At 40.5% G+C, this 25229-nt stretch overlaps 1 protein-coding gene and 1 pseudogene across 1 annotated transcript in view; both read right to left on the bottom strand.

The window, feature by feature from the left end:
• PDE11A (phosphodiesterase 11A) overlaps nt 1–25229 on the bottom strand; it is a 429146-nt gene that overhangs the window by 319875 nt on the left and 84042 nt on the right. The gene's annotated exons all lie outside the window — the stretch shown is intronic.
• Nucleotides 17031–17378, bottom strand: LOC138931493 (NADH dehydrogenase [ubiquinone] 1 alpha subcomplex subunit 1 pseudogene; annotated as a pseudogene).

The following is a 25229-nucleotide window of genomic DNA, read 5'->3' as shown; positions in this document are numbered from 1 at the left end:
AACAGCGCTCCATACTTAGGGGGCGGGTACTTATTGAAGCAAATGTGTTTGCTCTTCTTCAATCAAATGGTCATCTAGGGAATATCGGGGCAGGCATGAGTAATAAAGCTGCCAGAGGAATAAAAATCACTGGATTTGATAAGATTGTAAAGCTGAACAGCAAGAAAATCTGCCTGCCTGGTAGGTGTCCCATGCTCCAACAAACACTGCTGTAGAGACAAGCCATCCATTAGCAAGGCCTCGGGGAACTCACAAAACAGCAGTCATGCATGCTGGATATCCGGCCGGCTATCTTAACACAAAAATAGTCAGCAACCCTCCACAGGACATTTACTTTTTATTTTCAAAGTATATTGCTTTTCTTTTCTCTAACACATTGTTTATAAACTAGAAAGGAGAAGTTAGCAGTTTTACGTATTTGGAGATTAGAACTCGTGAAGATTAAATGACATCTCAAGGCCCCACACTCAGTTGGTAACTGGCTGCTCATAGAAAGCATCTGGCGGAAGCTCCAACCTCTAATCTCCTAACTTAGCCTCTATCCCAGGAATGTCCTCCTTCTACCTGGAGCCAAGCCCATCACATCCATACTGGACCCTGGGCCCACCCACTCTTCCCAAAGCTTACTTTCTCAGCTCTCCCTTCTCCTTCTCCTTGAACTCATCCCCTTGCATCATTCTCCCTCTTTATAAAATATCCTTTCAATTCAACTTCCCTTCAGAGACAAACTTCTTAAAAGATGGTTTTACTCTGATGTGACCACTCCACTCCTTTCCATTTATTCTCTGCCTGAGTTTTATTTGGCTTTCTCCCCGTCATTCACTGAAAGCTTTCACCAAGATTATGTATCATTTGATTTGAGCATGTTGCGTGTATGTGAGTCACTCAGTTGTGTCTAACTCTTTGTGACCCCAAGGACTGGGGCCCACCAGGCTTCTCTGTCCATGGGATTCTCCAGGCATGAATACTGGAGTGGGTTGCTATTTCCTTCTCCAGGGGATCTTCCTGATCCGGAGATCAAACCCGGGTCTCCTGCATTGCAGGAAAATTTGAATATCAAATCCCAAGGCATACTTTGAATTATCAGAGGTCAAAGCATTTGCCTGCAAGGTGGGAGACCCGGGTTCAATCCCTGGGTCGGGAAGATCCCCTGGAGAAGGAATGGCAACCCACTCCAGTATTCTTGCCTGGAAAATCCCATGGACAGAGAAGCCTGGTAGGTTACAGTCCACGGGGTCACAAAGAATTGGACACGACTGAGTGACTTCACTCACTCACTTGATCTGGAGGCCATAATAGATACAGCTTTGAATCTTTCTGCCCTCCTCTCACTATTGTCTTCTGGTCTCTAGATCATCTCTTCTCTGCCTCTCTTTTTTTGTTTGTTTGTTTGTTTGCCTATTCTTCAGTATTAGGATTCTTTACATAATTCTCTTCTAGTCTTGGTCTACAAGTATTTTTTTGAAAAAGGATCTTTTCCATTCCCATGGCATCACCTATCACTTTTACCTTGAAATTCCTAAATCTCTCTTTGTAGCTCTGATAAGTTATTATAGAAACCTAGTTTTGATAGCTTTAGCTTTTATATCTATAGCTAATACTGCTTTTATCTCAGTTAGAAAGACAGGCAAAAAAGTCTTACTTTTTTGTTACTTACTTTCCTGTGAGAATCTCACTGACATCTAGATGGTTCTAGTTCCTACAGTCCAGACGAAAAGTCACTACTCAATAGTAACATCCCCTCTTACTTATATAACTGCTTTTTTCCCCCTGATTTTCTTAGAGGTTCCTATCTTTTAGAATTTTCTCATTGAATTTTCTTAGTGTTACCCACTAGTTCTGAATTAAGATGAAAGACTATACAGTTGTCCTTTTTCTTCATTTTATTAATAGGTAGGAATAGAAATACTCTGGTGGACTTAAGCAATGAGACTTTATCCTCTTCATGACCAATCAATAAAAGGGGTCCCTACCTGACATTCTTCAAGTCAGGACAAATCTGTGCTTCCATCATTAGGTTTAATTTAGCGTAGTTTACTTAGTTTAGTCAGGCAAGGTAGAAGGGTTGAGGTCCAGGGTTTTGTGAAAAGCCTCGGAAAACAGAAAGGATCAGCAGGGGGCCGGACCATTGCTGGTGGCTTCTGAGCTTCCCCGGCCTCAGTATAACTACCTGTTGGGCCCTGAGATAGTCGTTTAACCTTCATGCGTTCTAACCTCCAAATACATAAACTGCTAACTTCTTTCTACTTTATAAACAATGCGGTACAGAAAAGAAAAACAAAACAATTTGAAAAGTAAAAGGAAATGTGCCGTAGACGGTTGCGGACTACTTTTGTGTTGTTATAAGATAGCCGGCCCGATATCCAGCACGCATGACTGCTGTTCTGTGAGTTCCCTGAGGCCTTGCTAATGGATGGCTTGTCTCCACAGCAGTGTTCGTTGGAGCATGGGACACCTACCAGGCAGGCAGAGTTTCTTGCTGTTTGGCTTCACAATCTTATCAAATCCAGTGGCTTTCCCTCCTCTGGCAGCTTTATTACTCATGCCTGCCCCAATATTCCCTAGATGACTATTTGATCGAACAAGAGCAAACACATTTGCTTCAATAAATACTGATCTCCCAATTATGGAGCACTGTTAGTCATCCTTTCAATCCCCCTGAAGCAGCTGACAGTGTTTACCATCCCTCCTCCCTGGACTCCTCCCCTGACTATGGGTTGTAGGCAAAAAAGTTGGAAAGCTACCACTTCAGTGTAGAACACTAAGCAGAAGGTGACATGCTAAATCAAGATCAAGAATACAGATAAGGGGACGTTTCAGGGGTTAGCGATCAAAGATACTGGAGATTCCTAATTCTCTCTTTGTTTCTCTAGTGAGCAAACAGAAATCTAGTTTGATGGCTTGAGCTGTTAAAGTCCATGTACAATCAACTGTTTTGTCTAACTATTGGTTTAAGTAGAATTTCTTTTTTAAACTGCTTCAATACATGGCCCTTTATAAACTAATTTCTTGATTTTTTTTTGATCAGTTAGCAGAGTTAAACTGAAATGCAGAAATAATCTGTTACATAGAAAAAAAAAATACACTCTGAGAATGAAGTTTCAGCAATAAAACCCTGAGTTTTAAGTGTTAGCCCAGTTTTTAGTATCTCTGATATCTACACAGTTCAAAGCAGATTTTTCAAAGAAATTCTTTAGAAGCAGAAAATTGACTCAATGTAGTTTTTTCACTGTTACACATATTAAACTTTGACTTGGGTGATGGAAAGAGGTGGAAAGAAATGGAGAGGTATCGGGGGAGAGGCCAATAAGGTTATAAATTTTGAATTACAAAGAGACCAGAGAATATTGCCAGAGAAATGAAGAGTCATTCATGCCCTTGAAGATGAAGAATGGAGTTGCCAGTTAATGCCAAGAGCAATTCTCCTCTGAAATGGAGGTGAGTGGTTCTAGATGAGACATGAGGGTATGACAGTGGCTGCAACACACACACACACACACACACACACACACACACACACACAGCAGAGTCTAGGATTAAACCAGCCTGGGTTCAAATCCCAGCTCACTCACTTACTAATTGTGATCTTGGGCAAATCATTTAACCTCAGTAAGTTAGTAACTTCATCTGATGTTATCTTGGGAAGATAATAATAGACTGCTCAAGGTTGTTATTAGGTGGAAATAAGACAATTCCTGTAATGTGCTCACAGGGCAATGTGATCAGTACTATTTCAACATTATGATTCCATTCATTTCCTAGGACTGCCATAGCAAAGTAGCACAATTTGAGTGGTTTAAAACAACAGAAGTGTTTTATCTTAGCAAGGTATTTGAAAGACCTTGTGTGCTGTGTGCCGAGTCGCTCAGTCGTGTCCAACTCTTGGTGACCTCATGAACTGTGTAGCCCGCCAGGCTCCTCCGTCCATGGGGATTCTCCAGGCAAGAATACTGGAGTGGGTTGTCATGCCCTCCCCCAGGGGATCCCCTCAACCCAGGGACCGAATCCAGGTCTCCCGCATTGAGGGCGGATTCTTTGCCTGCTGAGCCAGCAGGGAGGGCCCTAACCCCTCTGACCTGCTGGGGAAGGACTCTTCCTCCTCTGGCTTCCCGTAGCCCTGCCTTGCCTGGCTTGTGACCGCAAAACTCCTTCTCTCACATGGTGCTCTCCCCGTGTCTCTCCACACGGTCTTTCCTCTGAGCAGGTCTGTCTCTGTAACCAAACTTCCCCTTTTAATAAGGACCCCAGTCATATGGGATCAGGGCCCACCCCCAATGACCTCACTTGGGTGGGGGGGCACCCCACCTGTAGCAAGTGGGATCTTAGTTCCCTGATCAAGGATTGAATTCACCCACCGCCTGTAGTGGAAGCACAGAGTCTAAATTACTGGGCTGCTAGGGAAGACCCCCCTTATCCCTACTCCCGCCCAATGACCTCATTTTTAATTGAGTACCTGTGTAAATACTCTATTTCCAAATAAGGTCACATTTGAAGTCCTGGGGGTTTCGGCTGCAGCCTATCTTTTTGAAGGGAACACAATTTGACTAATAATGACTCACTAAATTGTCTTGCTAGAGATATTTTGCAAGAGGTAAGTTAGTAGAGCACATTAAAACTGTAGAATATCCATCTCTAGTGAATCATGAAAAATAACACCAAAACACTACACATTCATTTCTGGTTTATATGCTTTACAAAACGACATATATTTTTGCCAAAAAAACTGGACCCTGCTGTGAAGGTTTGATCTCTTAACACTGCAACCATGGGTACACATATCAAAGGCTTCACATTAACATAAGAAATAAAAGTAGGAGTATCTGAGGACTAAATTCAGTAGTGAATCCAGCACCTTTTATTTTTTGTTCAGGGCTGCTTTGATCCACCTTCACTCAAATATGATCTTCTCTAACAGAACCCTTAATTATAGTTTACATTTACCTCAGTTTTCTCAAGTAGTTAATAATCTGAAAATGAATACACTCAGGATAATGTATGAAAATGTATGCACTTGGGATACATTTCTTTTAAAAACTGCTAATTTCAGATCTGACTCCAGTTGAGGGTCGGCTTCATTGCTATCAGCAGTAGTAATAGATCAAGGCCACCAGGTGGCACTATAAGCAATGGGCTACTGGTGCTTATTTTAATCGGCACCTATTCTAAAGGGAGCCAGCCAGTCCAAGTGGTTCTAGAGAAAACTGGAAAACTCTTAAGACTACAGCGAAGAATGGAGACAAGAAAAGATTACACAAAGAGAATAAACTGACTATAATTGTCATACCAAAAACACAATCCAGTTCTACTACACATAAGAAGCTATTCAAAAGACTGCTCTTATTCACTATAATGAATTAGTTACTTAAAACATGAAACAGAAATTCATGAGGGTTTTGTTACTTGACAGACTGAAGGAAACTTTTTCATATGTTATGGGTTTCTTAATTATTTTATTTTGAAAAACATGACACCAGTGAATTTATAGTTGACTTGGAAGACAGACTGAAAACTAAGTATTAATAGTTCACTAGTTATAGCCATAATGGAAACAAGTTTGGTCATCAAGTCTGTATAATATGATTATTTCAGTCAAGTAAGCAAGGCAACTGGCATTGACAAGTTAGAAAAGTGACCTTCCAGATCAAGAATGTTGAAGCTGATGATGGGCTGTTATTTGGGAGTATATGACAAACTCACCTCCCAAAGTTGCACCAATTAATAAAACCAATCAGCAACATATCTTTTCTTTAATGCAATGGTACTCATATTTCCTTATATGAAATTCTCACTTCTACTTAACCTATCAATGACACCAAAATGACTGTCTCTTGTTGTGTAACTGTTGCAGGGCTTAGGAAAAGAAGTGATTTACATAAAAATTTGAAATTTGCCAATTACTGAAAAAGATCTACTTAATACTATGTCTTAATTCCATGTTGACTTTAGATTGGTGCTGAATGGAAGAGCTAAAAATAATGCATAGCAAAAAAATGCATGAAATTGCTTGCTCATCTAAAACAGACTGTTATCAGCAGGGCAAATGAAAAGTTAGTCCACATAAAAAAATCTAGAATTTTTCTCATGAAATCAATAGCATATTGCTGAAGGTATGTATGACTGGCATAAGTACACTTTTTAAAAATTTAGATATAGTTGACCATAACATTATATTAGCTTTAGGTATACAACAGAATGATTCAATACTTATCTATATAATACATGTACACTTTTTACAAATGTGAGATATATGTACAATATGACATGAGTTACAGGTGAACAAGATAGTGACTCACAATTTTAAAGGTTATATTCCATTCACAGTTATTATGAAACACTGGCTGTGTTCTGTGTGGATAATATGCCCTTGCAGCTTATTTTACCCATGACAGTTTGTACTTCTCAACCCTCCACCCCTGTCTTGCCCCCCGCTACTGGTAACCACTAATTCATTCTTTGTATCTGTGAGTCTGTTTCCTTTATATTATATTCACTGGATTATTCTGCTTTTTCGATTTCACATATGAGCGATGCATTACAGTATTTGTCTTCCTCTGTCTGACTTATTTAAATTAACATAACACCCTCCAAGTCCATCTGTGTTACTGCAAATGGAAAATTTGCATGGACACTTTCATCTGAGTCAAAGTAAACCCAGGAAGGAGGTAAACGTTGTTTATACCACTGCCTCCACTGAACACTTTCAAATTATGGGATTTCATTTCTTATGCTTTTATTCTTGATTCTGCATTAATTTGCACCTACTTATATTTTCGGTCCCCAATTAAATCAAAAGTTCCTTGGACTCAGTAAAATACCTCTTAATTTTTAAGTCCCCCACAGTCATAACAACAATAATATAATAAAGACTGCCATTGGTTGGGGTCTTATTAGATGCTAGTTATTGTGGTAAGCAGGTATCACCTCACATAAACCTCACCCAAAAAATCCTAGGAGGTTAGTCCTAATGCCCTGCCTGTTAACAAAGGGGAGACAAAGGTATAAGTTAATTCGCCAAGTTTCCACAACTCCTGAGTAGCAGAGCCCAGTTTTGAATCAAAAAAAAAAAAAAAAAAAGAAGACTTTATGCCAAAACCCTTTGCTCACCTCGTAGCGGGGAAGCAGAGGCACAGTGGTTACGGGCACATGGCCTGAAGTCTCTCTGGCTCACAGGCTGACTGGCTTTATGGTCTTGGAACATTACTCAGGCATTCTGTGTCCCAGTTTAGTTATTATACCAGCCAGCATTTCATAAGGTAGAAATTCAAAATCTCTTACTAAGAACCTTCTAGTTTCTCTCAGGTACCTCCAAACAAATAAATCCTTTTGTGAAACATCCTCCAGCTGCTTTAATAGACTAATAAATCAATCAACTGGCATCTGATAGAACTGAAATAAGGTGGGTAGCTGATTTCCAGTAGCGGTCCTTGGGGGCTTCTGACAGGTGACACTGTGCTGTGACTACTAGCATTTCAGGATATTGTAGTTAAAACAGTGTTTGCTTTCTCCAACAAATCTAATACATGTCTACATGTCAAGCAGGGTTGGCAACGGAAATGAATAATGTAGATGAACAGTAAACCTTTGGAAAAACTATAATTTGGAGCACTACTGAGTCTGAACATTACTAAATCATATTGAGGGATTACCACAATTTTACCTTGTTTAATTTAATCTGTATGTGGCTTTCATTTTCCAAATATCCATACTTTGGGGGGAGTACTGGGAAATCTGTGATTTGAGCTAAAGTGGCATAAATCAGGGAATATAGAAGCTTAACAGAGGTTCCTATAATTTTCTGGTGATTCATTTAAACCAAACAATCAGTAAGGAATAATACTCTCTTCTTACTTTCAAAGGCATTTGGAGCATTCAGCCACCATATACAGAGCAATTCATTAATCCACTCATCAGCGGCATAGGAGGCAACACAAGGCAGCAGAAAGACCTCTGAACTCAATGCTGAGAAATGTTGAGTTAATCCAAGCTCTGCTACTAACCAGTCATGTCTCCTTAGGCAAATCACTTCTTCTATCTGACTCAGTTTCCCGCTCTGTAAGACAATCTCTGTTCTTTTTTTTAGTGAGACCAGTAAAGTATTTATTAGGAGGAAAAAAGAGTACAGTATGTGTTGATAGACACTTGGGCAGACTCAGAGAGTCCCTAAGTTGCTGGTATCTGTTCTTGAACTTTAAAGTTTTAAGATCTGCTATAGTGTAAAAACAAAAATATTTATTTATGTGGGAACCCAGGAGTTAAATTCGTGGGTTCTCTTCGTTCTTTACATGAAGAGCCAGAAGAATGTCCAGGGCTTATATTTGCTTCTTTAAAGTTGACACATTGAGACATTGCTTAGGGAAAGATCCAATAAATCCTTCCTTCTCCCGCAAAAAAATTAAAAAGTTGAGACATTATGTTGGAAAAAGGAGTAGTTACCTAAAAAAAATAAGCCAAATGATCTTAGATTAAAAACCTTTTGCTCTAGTACAAGTTCTCAAACAAGAGACTGCCAAACTATTTCAATTAGCAAGAAAAATATATAAAGGGAAAAAAAGACTCTAACTTTCAGAGTCTTCATTATTTTTATCCAAAACTAGAGTAAGATTAACCCCACCCTGTTGCATGCAACTACAGACACAGAAAGGAATGAAAGAATAATAGCACTGAACTATCATGTCCCCGTGGAGAAGGCAGTGGCACCCCACTCCAGTGGAAAATCCCATGGACGGAGGAGCTGCCGTCCATGGGGTCGCGAAGAGTCGGACACGACTGAGCAACTTCACTTTCACTTTTCCCTTTCATGCATTGGAGAAGGAAATGGCAACCCACTCCAGTGTTCTTGCCTGGAGAATCCCAGGGACCGGGGAGCCTGGTGGGCTGCCGTCTCTGGGGTCGCACAGAGTTGAACACGACTGAAGTCACTTAGCCATCATGTCCCTGGGAATGGGAACATACCTGTCATCCTCTTCCATGTTGAGACTTTCAGGGAAGGGAAATCCCAGCACCTACCATCAGGCCAATACACTCTTTTTTTCTTCCAACTGATTTATTTATTTATTTGGCTGTGTGGGGTCTTGGTTTCAGCATGTGGGCTCTAGTTCCCTGACCAGGGATCGAACCCAGGCCCCCTGCACTGGAAGCTCAGGATTTCAGGCTAATACACCCTTGACTCCCTTCCCTTATTCCTCAGCTATGTCTTTTCCTCTTGCTGCAGTGTCAGCCTAGGGGAGCCATGTACTTGGATAGAGAAGAGGACAAGCAGGAGCATCCCTGGCAGTGGATGAGAGCCTTTTCACAGCCCCCTCAGGCTTGCTCTGCCCACGACAGACCCTGTTTCATGAATGGGGTGGATGCTCTGCATTCTCTGTTAGAAAAACATGGGGAGAGTTAAGGAGATGGTTCCAGTCCCAACTCACTGCTTACCAGTTGTATGTCTTACTCTCTGGGCCTTGGTTTCCTCTTCTTGAAAATGGGGATTTTAATACCTCACTAGATTATCCTACCGTGGTACCACAACTGCCACAATTAACAGAAGACAAAACTGATATCATAGGGACTCTTGAGAAATGTCTGAGCTGTGGGCCCACGTCTGCACTATGTCTGGCAGCCTGGACCTGCTGGGAGTCTATTTGTATTAGACATGGAGAAGTCTCCTGGGAAATAAGCTTATCTGGTGGCTCAGTGGATAGAAAATCAACCCAGGTTTGATACCTGAGTTGGGAAGATCCCCTGGAAAAGGGAATGGCAACCCACCCCAGTATTCTTGCTTGGAGAATTCCATGGGCAGAGGAGCCTGGCAGGCTATAGTCCAAGGGGTCGAAAAGTCGGACATGACTTAGTGACTAAACCAAGGGAAGAGAAGCGCAGGCCCACACCTCAGCCCTGTAACAATGCCTCAGTTGTCGGTGGAAGCGAGTGACTAGTAGGATACCCTGTTTGTTGACAGACATAATTGTGGCTGACCTTGCCTCCATATACTTATGTTTGATTTCCAACAAAGACATGAATAGAACATGTAAAGAGCTTGTTACATTAGGGGATGAAAGTTCTTCACTCCCAGGGTAACAGTAGTTTCCAGACATGATGAAGTGTCTGGTAGGAAGCAGCCCAGCTTTTGTCAACTAAGGGATGCTGCCTTAGACCAAAACTAGATAGACCAACAGATGCCCACAATGTTTAAGGAAAATAAAAAGACTTGTTTATGAACGCATGTCAGACATCACTCTGGGGCTTCCCAGAAGTAGATAGAAAGGCCTGAAGAACTGAAGAACCATAGTATCAAAAGTGGTTGAAAAGTAGAAAAATATAATGTGACCACAGCAGAAGCTCTATTAATGACTTCGACTTCTACCTGCAGCTTAAATTGATGACCTCTGTAAAACACAGCGATATATCTATAGCATGCTGAAAGGTTTAACTAGGAGACCAATGCTCACGCATACACCCGGCCCTACTAGCTGAGAGTGTTTGTTTACCAAGTGTTAATTGTATCTTTTCCCAAGCCTGTTTATGTCCATTGTGCTTATTATTGTAAGTTCAGGTGCAAATATATTTTTATTACATAAACTGAACAACATAAAAAAAGAAAATTTGTTCTTTTTCTAGGAAAATTAAGTTGAAATACAGAGAGTTTGATAAAATTATGTCATCAAAAGAACAAGCTCTCAAATTAGATGTAGGTAAGAAAATCATAAAAAATTGGAGAAAAATCATAAAAGTCTAAAAGGATTCTAGATTTTTTTCACAAGTGCCTTTTAACTCTAGCTCCATTTTTAAATCAAACTAAACTATCAACCATAGATAAATCATTATGGGTGTCATTTATATAAAGAAAACAAAGTGATTCTCTAGTTAATGGATCCTCAATCAAAGGGAACACTTGCCTGACAATAACAAATGGTCTGATGGATGTACATTAACATTTTTAATTAAAATGTTTAAGATGTATATGTATTGCTTTTAAGTAATTCGTGATTTTAATGAATTTGGGGCTACGTGGGGGCATGCTTAGTTGGTCAGCGTGTCCAACTCTGCAACGCCATGGACTGTAGGCCACCATGCTCCTCTGTCCATGGAATATTCCAGGCAAGAATACTGGAGTGGGTGGCAATTTCCTCCTCCAGGGGATCTTCCCAACACAAAGATTGAATCCAGGCCTCTTCCATCTCCTGCAATGGCAGGTGGATTCTTTACCACTGCACCATCTACCGAACCAAGACCTAATCATATCAGATAAGAAGCCTTCTCTTATTACTGTGATCCTATTTCAACCTAACTGAGGATGTCTTGCAGATTTTACAGAGCACACAGTAACTCTAAAACTAAATCTGTTTTACTCAAAAAACTGTATTTAGATAACTGAGCCAAATCTTGGAAATTGAAATGCTAACTCCAAAGACTGACTACAATACTGAGTGTCCAGTGTTCTCCAGCAAACGTTCCTGACTACACCTCTCTGGATATTTTTGGGAACAGAAGCAGATCCAGCCACTGCTGTCTGGCTTATATAGCAAAACTTTACAGTAAAATTTCAGGGATTCCATGAAGACTCTCTGTCCTTCAAGTATACCCCCACCAGCCTGCAGATGTCTACAAGGATACAGATGATACTGTTTCCCTTATTGCTTTTTGACAGCAGCTTTTCCTACTGTCAGAACTCAGGGCCAGAAGAAACCTCTAAACCTCATGGGGAAGAAGAGGGAAAATAGCAAACAGCAAAGGAATATCAATTATATAGTCCAAGTCTCCTAACCTTCTCGAATGCTTGATAACATCAAGTATTTTCTCAAGCATTTGACTATTGTGGGACAACTATTAATTGACATCCTACAGAAGCACATTGTTAGTGCAATGTTTGCTTTTTGAGCCACATCTTCCTTATCTCTGAGTGGTAGTCACATAAACTAAGGATGCTACATACGAAGGTGTCTAATACAGTCAGTGAAGTGAAGTGAAGTGAAAGTCACTCAGTTGTGTCCAACTCCTTGTGACCCCATGGACTACACAGTTCATGGAATTCTCTAAGCCAGGATACTGGAGTGGATAGCCATTCCCTTCTCCAGGCGATCTTCCCAACCCAGGGATTGAACCTGGGTCTCCCATAATGGCAGATTCTTTACCAGCTGATTCACAAGGGAAGACCCTAGTATAGTAAGCCATTCCATGAATGTTGGTTTCATGTCCCTGCATGTGTTATTTTTTTTCTCATCAGAAATAGATGTTTTATTAAACATCTTGATGAGTAAGATGTTGTCTCTAAGAATGATTTTGTTTAGAAACAAATATTTATATGTGACTACTGCATTAAAAATATGGCATCTACTCTTTTCTTGTGGATTTAAATACCGAAGAAATTTCTCTGTTATGTTTTGATTTTTGTCATCTAGTAAAATTTGTTTATGTTTTGCTTAATACTTCATGTTATAACAAAAAGAACCAAGCAATAGTCTCCTACTAGTTTCCCAATGGCTCTGAAACATTCCTCAGAGTTACTGCTTTCTCCTCTATCATTACAGTCCATCCAGTAAAAGCTGACCAGCTGTGCAAACCAAGAATCAGTGAGAAGAGTGGCTATAAACACACGGTGAGTTAAGTGCAAGTCACCGGATCCCATCACTGCCACACACAAAACCTTGTAGGCAATGCTTTCCTGTCTCTTCTAAGTTTTGTGAGAACTGCCACTCTATATACAGAATGAAAGCTACCCAGGTCTGGTCCACAAACAAAACATTCACTATCAGCCTTCTGTGATTATCCCAGGAATTCAAGAATGTCAACTATACCCAGACTGAGCCTTCGGGGGTCACCACTCGACCCTCTGTGGCTCTACTGAACCTGTGGCTGCCACAAATATAGAAACTCTCAGATCCACCCTGTGCAGCTTCTCCAAGAAGGCATTTGCTTCTTTTGCATAGAAGGAGTGGCTGCCAATATCCACCTGGGAACTACAGTGGTTTCCATAAATTTAATATTGCGCGATTCCATAAACAAAATTTACCCATTCTGCTATTGCTTTCTAAACTGTGCAGATTTAAGCAAATCCTTCTCAACCTTTATATTTCCAGACCAAAGAGCTGGTCCAGCTTCCTGGCATGTGACCTGTGCGGTCACATAGAGCTCTGTACTTCAAAGGGGCCTGAGCCTGCTTTAATGCCCGACTGTCACAGGCTTAAAATTCTTAATAAGTTTTGGACAAGGAACCCAGCATTTTCATTTTGCACTGGACCCTACAAATTATGTAGCCAGTCCTTCCACAGAGTCTGAATTGTCTAGGTGAAAATCTATTTTTCTCTTCACTGCTGTGCCTCTGGGATTAAGCCAAGAATTAATTCTTTAAGTCAAAAGGACAAGTGGAACCAAGAGCCACAGACAGAAGCTGTGGAAAGCCTGTTCCCACAACTAGTGTACTGGCCATAACAGACACACACTGAAATTAGAGCCTCTGAAATGTTCTTGGCATTTTTTGTAGCTACCGTATTTTATCCTTGCTCAAAACTAACAAGAATCTTCCAGGTACACCAATGTTATGTGTGTTACACATAAAAATGTATCACTTCTGCTTACTTCTGAGAGATACCCTGGCAAAATCAGCAAAAGAGGTTAGTCTATTAACTGTGCTCAAAGCCCCCTGCACATGCTAAACTTTTTGGTGAGCTCAGGGTCTGATTCTATTGTTTTGCACAGCGTTCTTTTAAGTGGTCCTCAAAATCTGTCATACAGTCTCAAACAATTAATAGCTTTAGTGTCTCTCTTATGTCAAGGCTTCCCTGGTGGCTCAGATGGTAAGGAATCTTATGGCAACGCAGGAGACCCAGGTTCGACCCTTGGATCGGGAAGATCCCCGGGAGGAGGGAATGGCAACTCACTCCAGTATTCTTGCCTGGAGAATCATGGACAGAGGAGCCTGGTGGGCTGAAGTTCATGGCATTGCAAAGAGTCAGAGAGACTAAGCAATTAACACTTTCACTTATGTTAGAAAATACATAAGAATGACAATGCATGCAATTCACTCTGCTTTAAGAAAGATAAGCAATTCACTAGAGACATGGACAGCTTTCATTCCCATCCCAGAGAAGGGCAATGCCAAAGAGTGTTCAAATTACCACGTAATTGCACTCATTTCACATGCTAGCAAGGTTACACTCAAAATCCTTCAAGCTAGGCTTCAACAGTATGTGAAAAGAGAACTTCCAGATGTACAAGCTGGATTTAGAAAAGGCAGAGGAACCAGAGATCAAACTGTCAACATTCACTGGAGCACAGAAAAAGTAAGCGAATTTCAGAAAAACATCTACTTCTGCTTCATGAACTATGCTAAAGCCTTTGACTGTGTGGATCACAACAAACTGTGGAAAATTCTGAAAAAGATGGGAATACCAGACCACCTTACCTGCCTCTTGAGAAATCTGCATGCAGGTCAGGAATCAACAGGTAGAACTGGACATGGAGCAAGGCATTGGTTCAAAACTGGGAAAGGAGTACGTCAAAGCTGTATATTGTCACCCTGCTAATTTAACTTCTATGCAGAGTACATAGTGAGAAATACCAGGCTGGATTCATCACAATCTGGAATCAAGACTTCTGCGAGAAATATCAATAAACTCAGATATGCAGATGACACCACCATAATAGCAGAAAGAGAAGAAGAGCTAAAGAGCCTCTTGATGAAGATGAAAGAGGAAAGTGAAAAAGTTAGCTTAAAACTCAACATTCAAAAAATTAACATTTTTTGATCATGGCATCCAGTCCCATCACACTATGGCAAATAGAAGGGTAAATAATGGAAACAATGACAGACTTTATTTTCTTGGGCTCCAACGTCACTGTGGATGGTGACTATAGCCAAGAAATTAAAATACACTGCTCCTTAGAAGAAAAGCTATGACCAACCTAGACAGTGTATTAAAAAGCAGAGATATCACTTTGCCAACAAGGTCTGAATAGTCAAAGGTATGGTTTTTCTAGTAGTCATGTATGGATGTGAGAGTTGGACCATAAAGAAGGCTGAGCACCAAAGAACTGATGCTTTCAAACTGTGGTGCTAGAGAAGATCTTGAGAGTCCAAGGGACAGCAAGGAGATCAAACCAGTTAATCCTAAAGGAAATCAACCCTGAATATTCATTGAAAGGGCTGATGCTGAAGCTGAAGGTCCAATACTTTGGCCACCTGATGCAAAGAGCTGACTCATTGGAAAAGTCCCTGATGCTGGGAAAGACTGAAAGCAGGAGGAAAAGGGGATGACAGAAGATGAAATTGTTGGATGGTGTCTTCAACTCAATGGACATGAGTTTGAGCAAACTCTGGGAGATGGTGGAGGACAGGGAAGACTGGTGTGCTGCAGTCCATGGGGTTCTCAAAGAGTCAGACATGCCCGATTGTCTGAACAACCAAAGAGACATGGAATGCTCTTTTCTAAAGCAGTATCATTTTTTTATGTGGTTATAAGTAAAAGCTATTAGTCGCCCTTTTTGTTTTGTCTTGTCTGGAGGATATGTGTCCAGCTATGGCTCCTGGATCTAAGGGAGGAAGGAGCAGCCTAAGATGGCAGAGGAATAGGATGGGGAGACCACTTTCCTCCCTACAAATTCATCAAAAGAACATTTAAACGCTGAGTAAATTCCACAAAACAACTTCTGAATGCCGGCAGAGGACATCAGGCACCCAGAAAAGCAGCCCATTGTCTTTGAAAGGAGATAGGAAAAAATATAAAAGACAAGAAAAGAGACAAAAGAGGTAGGGACAGAGCTCCATCCCGGGAAGGGAGTCTTAAAAAGAGAGAAGTTTCCAAACACCAGGAAACACTCTCACTGCCGAGTCTGTGGCGAGCCTTGGAACCACAGAGGACAACATAACTGGGAGGAAAAATAAATAAATAATTAAAACCCACAGATTACGAGCCCAACAGTAACTCCCCCAGCGGAGAAGCACTGCAGACGCCTGCACCCGCCACTAGCAAGCGGGGGCTGGGCAGGGAGGCACGGGCTGCATTGCTTAGAGTAAGGATCTGGCCTGAATGCCCTGAGGGCAATCTGAGCGAACTAACTTGGGCTAGCAAACCAGACTGTGGGAGAGCTACCACGTGAAAAGCCCCAAGACACCACCAGGCCCGCGTACAGAACAAAGGACTGAACAGAACTAGCCGGCTGCAGACCATCCCCCTCCAGTGACAGGCAGCCAGAGCTGGAAGGGGGCAATCGCAGCCCCAGAGAGACATTATCTACCAAACTGCAAGCAGGCTTCTTTGCTAACTAAGATTTCTTGGGGTTCTGGACAGTCAACATCCACCTGAGAAGGTGCGCAAGTTGTACACCCAGAAAACCGAGTGGTAGGGACGTGGGAGGCGATAAGTCACAGCGACCGAGCTTGCCAAACACCTCATCACCTGAGCTGCTTGGACCTGGGAAGGGCACAAAGTGCAGGTCCAACCGAGTCTGCGCCTCTGAGGACTACCCCAGTGCCTGAACCTGAGCGGCTTAGACCTGGGAGGTGCTTGCAGCCCAGGGCCAGCCTTGGACAGTTCCCAGAAGAGCAACCTAGAGCCTGAGCAGTGTGGGCAGGGAGGGTACACGCGCCGTGAACTCGGGCAGGCCCAGTGTTGCTGAGACACTGTGAGCGCACGCCAGTGTTATTTGTTTGCAGCATCCCTCCCTCTCCACAGCGTGACTGAACAAGTGAGCCTAAAAAAGTGTCCACCACTGCCCCCTTTGTGTCAGGGCAGAAGTCAGACACTGAAAAGACCAGCAAACAGAAGAAACTAAAACAGAGGGAACCGGCTTGGAAGTGACAGGTGCAATAGATTAAAACCCTGTCGTTAGTACCAACTTCATAGGAAGGGGCCTATAGATCTTGAGAAATATAAGCCGGACCAAGGAACTATCCAAAAATGAACTGACCCCACAATGCCCACAACCCCAGAGGAAGTCCTAGATATATTTTTACTATTTTTATGATCATTCTTTTTTTATTTTTTTTAAATTTTTAAGTCCTCTATTACTCCTTTAATTTTCACTTTTTAAAAATTTTTTTTTATTTTTTATTTTTATTACACACTACAAAATACAATGCATGCTACACAATATGCTGCATAATCTACTAGCAGGGATAGAAGAGCACGACTGAGTTGTTCTTCATCAACCAGGAAAACGTTTCCTTAATCAATGTTCTCCAAACCCTTTGACACATAGTAACGGTTTACTCCAGAGACGAGCCTATCTCTTTCCATCAAATACCACTGATATGAATAACGGGCAACCCTTTTTTCCTTGCCCCCGTTACTGAACCTGTGGATGCGCGCGGTGGCCATTCTCGGGATGAACAAGCACACGCCCATGACGGCGATCCCGGGGAGAACCTCAAACCACATCGCGACGCTGTTCCCGAGGCCTAATTTTCACTTTTATAACCTACTATTACTTTGCAAAAAAAAAAGACCCTATTTTCTAAAAGCAAACTTCATATATATATATATATTTAATAATTTTTGTGACTTTTTTTTCTTTCTTTTTTTCCCCTTCTTTTCTTTAATATTGTATTTTTGAAATTCCAAACTCTACTCTAGATTTTTAATTTTTGCTTTTTGGTATTTGTTATCAATTTAATACCTTTAAGAACCCAATCTTCAGTACCCATTTTTACTTGGGAGCGAGATTACTGGCTTGACTGCTCTCTCCCCCTTTGGACTCTCCTTTTTCTCCACCAGGTCGCCTGTGTCTCCTCCCTACCCCCTCTCTTCTCTAACCAACTCTGAGAATCTCTATGTTCCAGACAGTGGAGAACACTTAGGGAACTGATTACTGGCTGGATCTGTCTCTCTCTTTTTGATTTCCCCTTTTATCCTCCTGGCCACCTCTGTCTCCTTCCTCCTTCTTCTCTTCTCTGTATAATTCTGTGAACATCTCTGAGCAGTCCAGTTGTGGAGTGCACATAAGGAAGTGATTACTGGCTAGCTTGCTCTCTCCTCTACTGATTTCACCTCATCTCATTCAGGTCACCTCTAACTCCCCCCCTCCCTCTTCTCTTCTCCATGTAGCTCTGTGAATCTCCCTGGGTGTCCCTCACTGTGGAGAAACTTTTCATCTTTAACCTAGATGTTTTATCAACGGTGTTATATAGAAGGAGAAGTCTTGAGACTACTGTAAAAATAAGACTGAAAACCAGAAGCAGGAGGCTTAAGTCCAAATCCTGAGAACACCAGAGAACTCCTGACTCCAGGGAACATTAATTGACAGAAGCTTATCAAATGCCTCCATACCTACACTGAAACCAAGCACCACCCAAGGGCCAACAAGTTCCAGAGCAAGACATACCACACAAATTCTCCAGCAACACAGGAACACAGCCCTGAGCTCCAATATACAGGCTGCCCAAAGTTACTCCAAAACCATTGACATCTCATAACTCATTACTGGACACTTCATTGCACTCCAGAGAGAAGAAATCCAGCTCCACATACCAGAACACCGACACAAGCTTCCCTAACCAAGAAACCTTGGCAAGCCACCAGTACAACCCCACCCACAGCGAGGAAACTCCACAATAAAGAGAACTCCACAAACTGCCAGAATACAGAAAGGCCACCCCAAACTCAGCAATATAAACAAGATGAAGAGACAGAGGAATACCCAGCAGGTAAAGGATCGGGATAAATGCCCACCAAACCAAACAAAAGAGGAAGAGATAGGGAATCTACCTGATAAAGAATTCTGAATAATGATAGTGAAAATGATCCAAAATCTTAAAATCAAAATGGAATCACAGATAAATAGCCTGGAGACCAGGATTGAGAAGATGCAAGAAAGGTTTAACAAGGACCTAGAAGAAATAAAAAAGAGCCAATACATAATGAATAATGCAATAAATGAGATCAGAAACACTCTGGAGGCAACAAATAGAATAACGGAGGCAGAAGATAGGATTGATTAGTGAAGTAGAAGATAGAATGGTAGAAATAAATGAATCAGAGAGGAAAAAAGAAAAACAAATTAAAAGAAATGAGGACAATCTCAGAGACCTCCAGTACAGTGTTAAATGCCCCAATATTTGAATCATAGGAGTCCCAGAATAAGAAGACTAAAAGAAAGACCATGAGAAAATACTTGAGGAGATAATAGTTGAAAACTTCCCTAAAATGGGGAAGGAAATAATCACCCAAGTCCAAGAAACCCAGAGAGTCCCAAACAGGATAAACCCAAGGTCAAACACCCCAAGACACATATTAATCAAGTTAACAAAGATCAAACACAAAGAACAAATATTAAAAGCAGCAAGGGAAAAACAACAAATAACACACAATGGGATTCCCATAAGGATAACAGCTGATCTTTCAATAGAAACTCTTCAGGCCAGGAGGGAATGGCAAGACATACTTATAGTGATGAAAGAAAATAACCTACAGCCCAGATTACTGTACCCAGCAAGGATCTCATTCAAATATGGAGAAATCAAAAGCTTTATAGACAAGCAAAAGCTGAGAGAATTCAGCACCACCAAACCAGCTCTCCAACAAATGCTAAAGGATGTTCTCTAGACAGGAAACACGAAAAGGGTGTATAAACCCGAACCCAAAACAATAAAGTAAATGGTAACGGGATCATACTTATCAGTAATTACCTTAAACGTAAATGGGTTGAATGCCCCAACCAAAAGACAAAGACTGGCTGAATGGATACAAAAACAAGACCCCTATATATGTTTTCTACAAGAGACCCACCTCAAAACAGGGGACACATACAGACTGAAAGTGAAGGGCTGGAAAAAGATATTCCATGCAAATATAGACCAAAAGAAAGCAGGAGTAGCAATACTCATATCAGATAAAACAGACTTTAAAACAAAGGCAGTGAAAAGAGACAAAGAAGGACACTACATAATGATCAAGGATCAAGCCAAGAAGAAGATATAACAATTATAAATATATACGCACCCAACATAGGAGCACCGCAATATGTAAGACAAATGCTAACAAGTATGAAAGGGGAAATTAACAATAACACAATAATAGTGGGAGACTTTAATACCCCACTCACACCTATGGACAGATCAACTAAACAGAAAATTAACAAGAAAACACAAACTTTAAATGATACAACAGACCAGTTAGACCTAATTGATATCTATAGGACATTTCGCCCCAAAACAATGAATTTCACCTTTTTCTCAAGTGCACATGGAACCTTCTCCAAGATAAATCACATCCTGGGCCATAAATCTAGCCTTCGTAAATTCAAAAAACTGAAACCATTCCAAGCATCTTTTCTGACCACAGTGCAGTAAGATTAGATCCCAATTACAGGGGAAAAACTATTAAAAATTCCAACATATGGAGGCTGAACAACACGCTGCTGAATAACCAACAAATCACAGAAGAAATCAAAAAAGAAATCAAAATATGCATAGAAATGGATGAAAATGAAAACACAACAACCCAAAACCTGTGGGACACTGTAAAAGCAGTGCTAAGGGGAAAGTTCATAGCAATACAGGCATACCTCAAGAAACAATAAAAAAGTCAAATAAATAACCTAACTCTACACCTAAAGCAACTAGAAAAGGAAGAAATGAAGAACCCCAGGGTTAGTAGAAGGAAAGAAATCTTAAAAATTAGGGCAGAAATATATGCAAAATAAACAAAAGAGACAATAGCAAAAATCAACAAAGCCAAAAGCTGGTTCTTTGAAAGGATAAATAAAATTAACGAACCATTAGCCAGACTCATCAAGAAACAAAGGGAGAAAAATCAAATCAATAAAATTAGAAATGAAAATGGAGAGATCACAACAGACAATATAGAAATACAAAGGATCATAAGAGACTACTCTCAGCAATTATATGCCAATAAAATGGACAACGTGGAAGAAATGGACAAGTTCTTAGAAAAGTACAACTTTCCAAAACTGAACCAGGAAGAAATAGAATATCTTAACAGACCCATCACAAGCATGGAAATTGAAACTGTAATCAGAAATCTTCCAGCAAACAAAATCCCAGGTCCAGAGAGCTTCATAGCTGAATTCTACCAAAAATTTAGAGAAAAGCTAACACCTACCCTAGTCAAACTCTTCCAGAAAATTGAAGAGGAAGGTAAACTTCCAAACTCATTCTATGAGGCCACCATCACCCTAATACCAAAACCTGACAAAGATGCCACAAAAAAAGAAAACTACAGGCCAATATCACTGATAAACATAGATGCAAAAATCCTTAACAAAATTCTAGCAATCAGAATCCAACAACACATTAAAAAGATCATATATCATGACCAAGTGGGCTTTATCCCCGGGATGCAAGGATTCTTCAATATCCACAAATCAATCAATATAATACACCACATTAACAAATTGAAAAGTAAAAGCCATATGATTACCTCAATAGATGCAGAGAAAGCCTTTGAGAAAATTCAACATCCATTTATGATAAAAACTCTCCAGAAAGCAGGAATAGAAGGAACATACCTCAACATAATAAAAGCTATATATGACAAACCCACAGCAAACATTATCCTCAATGGTAAAAAATTGAAAACATTTTCCCTAAAGTCCGGAGCAAGACAAGGGTGCTCACTTTCACCACTACTATTCAACATAGTTTTGGAAGTTTTGGACACAGCAATCAGAGCAGAAAAAGAAATAAAAGGAAATTATTGGAAAAGAAGAAGTAAAACTCTCACTGTTTGCAGATGACATGATCCTCTACATAGAAAACCCTAAAGACTCCACCAGAAAATTACTAGAGCTAATCAACGAATATAGTAAAGTTGCAGGATAGAAAATCAACACACAGAAATCCCTTGCATTCCAATACACTACTAATGAGAAAATAGAAAGAGAAATTAAGGAAACAATTCCATTCACCATTGCAACGAAAAGAAGAAAATACTTAGGAATATATCTACCTAAAGAAACTATATATAGAAAACTATAAAACACTGGTGAAAGAAATAAAAAAAGGACACAAATAGATGGAAATATATACCATGTTCATGGATCAAAAGAATCAATATAGTGAAAATGAGTATACTACCCAAAGCAATCTATAGATTCAATGCAATCCCTATCAAGCTATCAATGGTATTTTTCACAGAGCTAGAACAAATAATTTCACAATTTGTATGGAAATACAAAAAAAAACCCTCAAATAGCCAAAGCAATCTTGAGAAAGAAGAATGGAACTGGAGGAATCAACCTGCCTGACTTCAGGCTCTACTACAAAGCCACAGTCATCAAGACAGTATGGTACTGGCACAAAGACAGATATATAGATCAATGGAACAAAATAGAAAGCCCAGAGATAAATCCACACCCCTATGGACACCTTATCTTTGACAAAGGTGGCAAGAATATACAATGGATTAAAGAAAATCTCTTTAACAAGTGGTGCTGGGAAAACTGGTCAACCACTTGTGAAAGAATGAAACTAGATCACTTCCTAACATCACACACAAAAATAAACTCAAAATGGATTAAAGATCTCAATGTAAGACCAGAAACTATAAAACTCCTAGAGGAGAATATAGGCAAAACTCTCTGACATCAATGACAGCAAGATCCTCTATGACCCACCTCCCAGAATAATGGAAATAAAAGCAAAAATAAACAAATGGGACCTAATTAAACTTGAAAGCTTCTGCACAACAAAGGAAACTATAAGCAAGGTGAAAAGACAGCCTTCAGAATGGGAGAAAATATTAGCAATGAAGCAACTGACAAACAACTAATCTCAAAAATATACAAGCAACTCCTACAGCTCAATTCCAGAAAAATAAATGACCCAATCAAAAAATGGGCCAAAGAAATAAATAGACATTTCTCCAAAGAAGACATACGGATGGCTATCAAACAGATGAAAAGATGCTCAACATAACTCATTATCAGAGAAATGCAAATCAAAACCACAATGAGGTACCATTTCACACCAGTCAGAATGGCTGTGATCCAAAAGTCTACAAGCAATAAATGCTGGAGAGGGTATGGAGAAAAGGGAACCCTCTTACACTGTTGGTGGGAATGCAAACTAGTACAGCCACTTTGGAGAATAGTGTGAAGATTCCTTAAAATACTGAAAATAGAACTACCGTATGACCCAGAAATCCCACTGCTGGGCATACACACTGAGGAAACCAGAATTGAAAGAGAAACGTGTACCCCAATGTTCATTGCAGCACTGTTTATAATAGCCAGGACATGGAAGCAACCTAGATGTCCATCAGCAGATGAATGGATAAGAAAACTGTGGTACATATACACAATGATTAAAAATAATAAATTTGAATCAGTTCTAACAAGGTGGATGAAACTGGAGCCTATTATACAGAGTGAAGTAAGCCAGAAAGAAAAACACCAATACAGTATAGTAAAGCATATATATGGAATTTAGAAAGATGGTAAGGATAACCCTGTATGCGAGACAGCAAAAGAGACACAGATGTATAGAATAGTCTTTTAGACTCTGTGGGAGAGGGAGAGGGTGGGATGATTTGGGAGAATGGCATTGAAACATGTATAATATCATATAAGAAACGAATCGCCAGTCCCGGTTTGATGCATGATACTGGATGCTTGGGGCTGGTGCAGTGAGACGACCCAGAGGGATGGTATGGGGAGGGAGAAGGGAGGGGGGTTCAGGATGGGGAACACGCATATACCTGTGGAGATTCATGTTGATATATGGCAAAAACAATACAATATTGTAAAGTAATTAACTTCCAATTAAAATAAATAAATTTATATTTAAAAAATAAAAGGATTTTTTAAAAATGTAAACATTTTTCAGATGTTTACAAAAATATAGACAATGAGCAAAGCAAAAAAAAGAAAAAAAGAAAAGCTATTAGTCACATAACAGAATGAATGAGGTTCAGAGGAATATTCTACCCAGGCTCAAATCTTCCTAACACACCTTGAGGCAAGCCCTAAATAAAAAAAGAAATGAATACGCATTTCCTCTGTAAAACAGAGGATATTCTTTCTGTGAATTTCTTTACGCACAAACTTGCGGGGGCGGGGGGGCAGGTATGCCGTTTACACAGTGGGGAAATGAATCCACAAACTGATCCACTGGGGCCAGAATCTTAACAGTTATACTTGTACATTGGCAAGATTCTTCATTATAGCTGATGCATTTCTCCACTTTGAGAGACAGCAGTGTTCCTAGTTGGCAGGTCACAAACTGTTCTAGCTCCCTGAATAGTGTTATTTGTTCTGTGAATTCTCAGTGAGTCACTGCCCCTGGTCCAAATTCCTCTGACCTGAGACTTGGGAGCACCTATCTAAATACCAGGAGTCCACTGGAATCCTCCAGCCTTCCCCCCATGCCAGAGAGACAGGGTGGATCAATGACACATTCTGATGAAGACCAAATGTACCCAGATCACCATCACATCCTAGCAGCTAGAGATTCTTATATTTCCCAAAATCTACATTCAAAACAAAAACCTTTGAGAATTCCCAGCTTGTCGCCTCACTCTGGCCATGAGACTTTTATACATATCACAATATTTCCCATCAGTTATCTCAAATCCTTTAAGGAATGAAATGGAGAAAAGAGGGAGGGTAGGAGGATGGAGAGAGGGAATTTTGATTCAACCTAAAACATACACTGGGTCTCGCTGGTGGCTCAGTGGTAAAGAATCCGTCTGCCAATGCAGGAGTTGTGGACTTGATCCCTAGGATGGGAAGATTCCCTGGAGAAGGAAATGGCACCCCACTCCAGTATTCTCACCTGCGAAATCCCATGGACAAAGAAACTTGGCAGACTAAAGTCCATGGGGTCACAAAGAGTCAGACACAACGTAGTGACGATAATGACAACAAAACATCCACTGCTACACTTTCAGCTTTAAAATATACATAGTATATATTTGTATCAAATAATATATATAGTATACATATTTGATACATATATGTATTAAATAATGGACTTCCCCAGTGGCTCAGAAGTCAAGAATTCACCTGCAATGCAGAAGACGCAGGAGACTCGGGTTCAATCCTGGGTCAGGAAGATCCCCTGGAGGAGAGCATGTTCACCCACTCTGATATTCTTGCCTGGAGACTCTCATGGACAGAGGAGCCTGGCAGGCTTCAGTCCATAGGGTCGCAAAGAGTCAGACACAACGGAAGCAACTAAGCATACATGCACGTATTAACCATAGGCAAAACCTGACATTCTTTGTCTGGTAAACCTCACCCTAGCACCAAAGAAATAGGTGGGGATGGGAGTAGCCTTAACCCAGTGTTAG

This window comes from Ovis canadensis, chromosome 2 (assembly GCF_042477335.2).
Source record: "Ovis canadensis isolate MfBH-ARS-UI-01 breed Bighorn chromosome 2, ARS-UI_OviCan_v2, whole genome shotgun sequence".
Taxonomy (NCBI): domain Eukaryota; kingdom Metazoa; phylum Chordata; class Mammalia; order Artiodactyla; family Bovidae; genus Ovis; species Ovis canadensis.
Note: the sequence above shows the minus strand (reverse complement) of the source record. Positions and strands in the feature narration are given on the sequence as shown.